Here is a 7417-nt window from a genome sequence, read left to right on the forward strand (position 1 = left end):
AACACATCTCGTGAGAGTAACGGTACCAGCGGCTTGTTCCCATCACCTACAACACGAAAACACCGGGTTATAATTGAAAATGCGAAAAATCGATTTTCTTAAAACCCGAAAATAGCTGTAGAAACCCTTATCAGCGGCTTATTCCCATCACCTACATTACGAAAACACCGGGTTATAACGGAATTCGACCAGAACAAGTGGAATTATAGCACTTTGAAAAGTCGGAAAAAAGTCAATTTTCGACCCCCGTTTTTGAGCCCAAAAATGAGCCACAAAAATGCGAGATCTCAGCTAATATGGGAGCTACGACCTTGCGGATGATCTCGTTGGATTCAGGAGGACGAAACTAAGTCAAAAACCGCTGGAATTTTCCCGATAGGGCCCATAAAAGCCGATATATAAACCTCCAAAGTTTGGGATTTTTCATTTTAAGGGTATACCCCCCCGTATCGAATTTTTCACCAAAAATTGATTTTTTTTCGAATTTGAACTAACGATACCAGCGGCTTGTTCCCATCACCTACAACACGAAAACACCGGGTTATAATGAGTTTCGAGAAAAACTAAGGAAATTATAGCACTTTGAAAATGCGAAAAATCGATTTTCTTTAAACCCGAAAATAGCTGTAGAAACCCTTATCAGCGGCTTATTCCCATCACCTACATTACGAAAACACCGGGTTATAACGGAATTCGACCAGAACAAGTGGAATTATAGCACTTTGAAAAGTCGGAAAAAAGTCAATTTTCGACCCCCGTTTTTGAGCCCAAAAATGGGCTACAAAAATGCGAGATCTCAGCTAATATGGGAGCTACGACCTTGCGGATGGTCTCGTTGGATTCAGGAGGACGAAACTAAGTCAAAACCGTTGGAATTTTCCCGATAGGGCCCATAGAAGCCGAGATATGGACCTCCAAAGTTTGGGATTTTTCATTTTAAGGGTATACCCCCCCGTATCGAATTTTTCACCAAAATTTGATTTTTTTCGAATTTGAACTAACGATACCAGCGGCTTGTTCCCATCACCTACAACACGAAAACACCGGGTTATAATGAGTTTCGAGAAAAACTAAGGGAATTATAGCACTTTGAAAATGCGAAAAATCGATTTTCTTTAAACCCGAAAATAGCTGTAGAAACCCTTATCAGCGGCTTATTCCCATCACCTACATTACGAAAACACCGGGTTATAACGGAATTCGACCAGAACAAGTGGAATTATAGCACTTTGAAAAGTCGGAAAAAAGTCAATTTTCGACCCCCGTTTTTGAGCCCAAAAATGGGCCACAAAAATGCGAGATCTCAGCTAATATGGGAGCTACGACCCTGCGGATGGTCTCGTTGGATTCAGAAGAACAAAACTAAGTCAAAACCGTTGGAATTTTCCCGATAGGGCCCATAGAAGCCGAGATATGGACCTCCAAAGTTTGGGATTTTTCATTTTAAGGGTATACCCCCCCGTATCGAATTTTTCACCAAAAATTGCTTTTTTTCGAATTTGAACTAACGGTACCAGCGGCTTGTTCCCATCACCTACAACACGAAAACACCGGGTTATAATGAGTTTCGAGAAAAACTAAGGGAATTATAGCACTTTGAAAATGCGAAAAATCGATTTTCTTTAAACCCGAAAATAGCTGTAGAAACCCTTATCAGCGGCTTATTCCCATCACCTACATTACGAAAACACCGGGTTATAACGGAATTCGACCAGAACAAGTGGAATTATAGCACTTTGAAAAGTCGGAAAAAAGTCAATTTTCGACCCCCGTTTTTGAGCCCAAAAATGGGCCACAAAAATGCGAGATCTCAGCTAATATGGGAGCTACGACATTGCGGATGGTCTCGTTGGATTCAGGAGGACGAAACTAAGTCAAAACCGTTGGAATTTTCCCGATAAAGCCCATAGAAGCCGAGATATGGACCTCCAAAGTTTGGGATTTTTCATTTTAAGGGTATACCCCCCGTATCGAATTTTTCACCAAAAATTGCTTTTTTTCGAATTTGAACTAACGGTACCAGCGGCTTGTTCCCATCACCTACAACACGAAAACACCGGGTTATAATGAGTTTCGAGAAAAACTAAGGGAATTATAGCACTTTGAAAATGCGAAAAATCGATTTTCTTTAAACCCGAAAATAGCTGTAGAAACCCTTCTCAGCGGCTTATTCCCATCACCTACATTACGAAAACACAGGGTTATAACGGAATTCGACCAGAACAAGTGGAATTATAGCACTTTGAAAAGTCGGAAAAAAGTCAATTTTCGACCCCCGTTTTTGAGCCCAAAAATGGGCCACAAAAATGCGAGATCTCAGCTAATATGGGAGCTACGACCTTGCGGATGGTCTCGTTGGATTCAGGAGGACAAAACTAAGTCAAAACCGTTGGAATTTTCCCGATAGGGCCCATAGAAGCCGAGATATGGACCTTCAAAGTTTGGGATTTTTCATTTTAAGGGTATACCCCCCCCGTATCGAATTTTTCACCAAAAATTGATTTTTTTTCGAATTTGAACTAACGATACCAGCGGCTTGTTCCCATCACCTACAACACGAAAACACCGGGTTATAATGAGTTTCGAGAAAAACTAAGGGAATTATAGCACTTTGAAAATGCGAAAAATCGATTTTCTTTAAACCCGAAAATAGCTGTAGAAACCCTTATCAGCGGCTTATTCCCATCACCTACATTACGAAAACACAGGGTTATAACGGAATTCGACCAGAACAAGTGGAATTATAGCACTTTGAAAAGTCGGAAAAAAGTCAGTTTTCGACCCCCGTTTTTGAGCCCAAAAATGGGCCACAAAAATGCGAGATCTCAGCTAATATGGGAGCTACGACCTTGCGGATGGTCTCGTTGGATTCAGGAGGACGAAACTAAGTCAAAACCGTTGGAATTTTCCCGATAAAGCCCATAGAAGCCGAGATATGGACCTCCAAAGTTTGGGATTTTTCATTTTAAGGGTATACCCCCCCCGTATCGAATTTTTCACCAAAAATTGCTTTTTTTCGAATTTGAACTAACGGTACCAGCGGCTTGTTCCCATCACCTACAACACGAAAACACCGGGTTATAATGAGTTTTCGAGAAAAACTAAGGGAATTATAGCACTTTGAAAATGCGAAAAATCGATTTTCTTTAAACCCGAAAATAGCTGTAGAAACCCTTATCAGCGGCTTATTCCCATCACATACATTACGAAAACACCGGGTTATAACGGAATTCGACCAGAACAAGTGGAATTATAGCACTTTGAAAAGTCGGAAAAAAGTCAGTTTTCGACCCCCGTTTTTGAGCCCAAAAATGGGCCACAAAAATGCGAGATCTCAGCTAATATGGGAGCTACGACCTTGCGGATGGTCTCGTTGGATTCAGGAGGACGAAACTAAGTCAAAAACCGTTAGAATTTTCCCGATAAAGCCCATAGAAGCCGAGATATGGACCTCCAAAGTTTGGGATTTTTCATTTTAAGGGTATACCCTCCCGTATCGAATTTTTCACCAAAAATTGATTTTTTTCGAATTTGAACTAACGATACCAGCGGCTTGTTCCCATCACCTACAACACGAAAACACCGGGTTATAATGAGTTTCGAGAAAAAACTAAGGGAATTATAGCACTTTGAAAATGCGACAAATCGATTTTCTTTAAACCCGAAAATAGCTGTAGAAACCCTTATCAGCGGCTTATTCCCATCACCTACATTACGAAAACACCGGATTATAACGGAATTCGACCAGAACAAGTCGAATTATTGCCCTTTGAAAATTCGGAAAAAAAGTCAATTTTCGACCCCGTTTTTTAGCCCAAAAATGGGCCACAAAAATGCGAGATCTCAGCTACTATGGGAGTTACGACCTTGCGAAAGGTCTCGTTGGATTCACAAGGACGAAACTAAGTCAAAACCCTTGGAACTTTCCCGGTAGGGCCCATAGAAGCCGAGATATGGACCTCCAAAGTTTGAGATTTTTCATTTTTAAGGTATACCCCCCCCGTATCGAATTTTTCACCAAAAATTGATTTTTTTCGAATTTGAACTAACTATTCCAGCGGCTTGTTCCCATCACCTACAACACGAAAACACCGGGTTATAATGAGTTTCGAGAAAAACTAAGGGAATTATAGCACTTTGAAAATGCGAAAAATCGATTTTCTTTAAACCCGAAAATAGCTATAGAAACCCCTATCAGCGGCTTATTCCCATCACCTACATTTCGAAAACACCGAATTATAACGGAATTCGACCAGAACAAGTCGAATTATTGCCCTTTGAAAATTCGGAAAAAAGTCAATTTTCGACCCCGTTTTTGAGCCCAAAAATGGGTCACAAAAATGCGAGATCTCAGCTACTATGGGAGCTACGACCTTGCAAAAGGTCTCGTTGGATTCACAAGGACGAAACTAAGTCAAAACCGTTGGAACTTTCCCGGTAGGGCCCATAGAAGCCGAGATATGGACCTCCAAAGTTTGAGATTTTTCATTTTTAGGGTATACCCCCCCGTATCGAATTTTTCACCAAAAATTGATTTTTTTCGAATTTGAACTAACTATTCTAGCGGCTTGTTCCCATCACCTACAACACAAAAACACCGGGTTATAATGAGTTTCGACAAAAACTAAGGGAATTATAGCACTTTGAAAATGCGAAAAATCGATTTTCTTTAAACCCGAAAATAGCTATAGAAACCCCTATCAGCGGCTTATTCCCATCACCAACATTACGAAAACACCGGATTATAACGGCATTCGACCAGAACAAGTGGAATTATAGCAGTTTGAAAATTCGAAAAAAAGTCAATTTTCGACCCCGTTTTTGAGCCCAAAAATGGGCCACAAAAATGCGAGATCTCAGCTAATATGGGAGCTACGATCTTGCGGATGGTCTCGTTGGATTCAGGAGGACGAAACTAAGTCAAAACCGTTGGAATTTTCCCGATAGGGCCCATAGAAGCCGAGATATGGACCTCCAAAGTTTGGGATTTTTCATTTTAAGGGTATACCCCCCGTATCGAATTTTTCACCAAAAATTGCTTTTTTTCGAATTTGAACTAACGGTACCAGCGGCTTGTTCCCATCACCTACAACACGAAAACACCGGGTTATAATGAGTTTCGAGAAAAACTAAGGGAATTATAGCACTTTGAAAATGCGACAAATCGATTTTCTTTAAACCCGAAAATAGCTGTAGAAACCCTTATCAGCGGCTTATTCCCATCACCTACATTACGAAAACACCGGGTTATAACGGAATTCGACCAGAACAAGTGGAATTATAGCACTTTGAAAAGTCGGAAAAAAGTCAATTTTCGACCCCGTTTTTGAGCCCAAAAATGGGCCACAAAAATGCGAGATCTCAGCTAATATGGGAGCTACGACCTTGCGGATGGTCTCGTTGGATTCAGGAGGACGAAACTAAGTCAAAACCGTTGGAATTTTCCCGATAGGGCCCATAGAAGCCGAGATATGGACCTCCAAAGTTTGGGATTTTTCATTTTAAGGGTATACCCCCCCGTATCGAATTTTTCACCAAAAATTGATTTTTTTCGAATTTGAATTAACGATACCAGCGGCTTGTTCCCATCACCTACAACACGAAAACACCGGGTTATAATGAGTTTCGAGAAAAACTAAGGGAATTATAGCACTTTGAAAATGCGACAAATCGATTTTCTTTAAACCCGAAAATAGCTGTAGAAACCCTTATCAGCGGCTTATTCCCATCACCTACATTACGAAAACACCGGATTATAACGGAATTCGACCAGAACAAGTCGAATTATTGCCCTTTGAAAATTCGGAAAAAAAGTCAATTTTCGACCCCGTTTTTTAGCCCAAAAATGGGCCACAAAAATGCGAGATCTCAGCTACTATGGGAGTTACGACCTTGCGAAAGGTCTCGTTGGATTCACAAGGACGAAACTAAGTCAAAACCCTTGGAACTTTCCCGGTAGGGCCCATAGAAGCCGAGATATGGACCTCCAAAGTTTGAGATTTTTCATTTTTAAGGTATACCCCCCCGTATCGAATTTTTCACCAAAAATTGATTTTTTTCGAATTTGAACTAACTATTCCAGCGGCTTGTTCCCATCACCTACAACACGAAAACACCGGGTTATAATGAGTTTCGAGAAAAACTAAGGGAATTATAGCACTTTGAAAATGCGAAAAATCGATTTTCTTTAAACCCGAAAATAGCTATAGAAACCCCTATCAGCGGCTTATTCCCATCACCTACATTTCGAAAACACCGAATTATAACGGAATTCGACCAGAACAAGTCGAATTATTGCCCTTTGAAAATTCGGAAAAAAGTCAATTTTCGACCCCGTTTTTGAGCCCAAAAATGGGTCACAAAAATGCGAGATCTCAGCTACTATGGGAGCTACGACCTTGCAAAAGGTCTCGTTGGATTCACAAGGACGAAACTAAGTCAAAACCGTTGGAACTTTCCCGGTAGGGCCCATAGAAGCCGAGATATGGACCTCCAAAGTTTGAGATTTTTCATTTTTAGGGTATACCCCCCCGTATCGAATTTTTCACCAAAAATTGATTTTTTTCGAATTTGAACTAACTATTCTAGCGGCTTGTTCCCATCACCTACAACACAAAAACGCCGGGTTATAATGAGTTTCGACAAAAACTAAGGGAATTATAGCACTTTGAAAATGCGAAAAATCGATTTTCTTTAAACCCGAAAATAGCTATAGAAACCCCTATCAGCGGCTTATTCCCATCACCTACATTACGAAAACACCGGGTTATACCGGAATTCGACCAGAACAAGTAGAATTATAACATTTTGAAAATTCGAAAAAACGTCAATTTTCGACCCCGTTTTTGAGCCCAAAAATGGGATACAAAAATGCGAAATCTCAGCTAATATAAGAGCTACGACCTTGCGAAAGGTCTTGTTGGATTCAGAAGGACGAAACTAAGTCAAAACCGTTGGAATTTTCCCGATAGGGCCCATAGAAGCCGAGATATGGACCTCCAAAGTTTGAGATTTTTCATTTTTAGGGTATAACCCCCCGTATCGAATTTTTCACCAAAAATTGATTTTTTTCGAATTTGAACTAACTATTCCAGCGGCTTGTTCCCATCACCTACAACACGAAAACACCGGGTTATAATGAGTTTCGAGAAAAACTAAGGGAATTATAGCACTTTGAAAATGCGAAAAATCGATTTTCTTTAAACCCGAAAATAGCTATAGAAACCCCTATCAGCGGCTTATTCCCATCACCTACATTACGAAAACACCGGGTTATACCGGAATTCGACCAGAACAAGTGGAATTATTGCCCTTTGAAAATTCGGAAAAAAGTCAATTTTCGACCCCGTTTTTGAGCCCAAAAATGGGTCACAAAAATGCGAGATCTCAGCTACTATGGGAGCTACGACCTTGCGGA

This window comes from Anthonomus grandis, chromosome 10 (genome assembly GCF_022605725.1).
Source record: "Anthonomus grandis grandis chromosome 10, icAntGran1.3, whole genome shotgun sequence".
Lineage (NCBI taxonomy): Eukaryota > Metazoa > Arthropoda > Insecta > Coleoptera > Curculionidae > Anthonomus > Anthonomus grandis.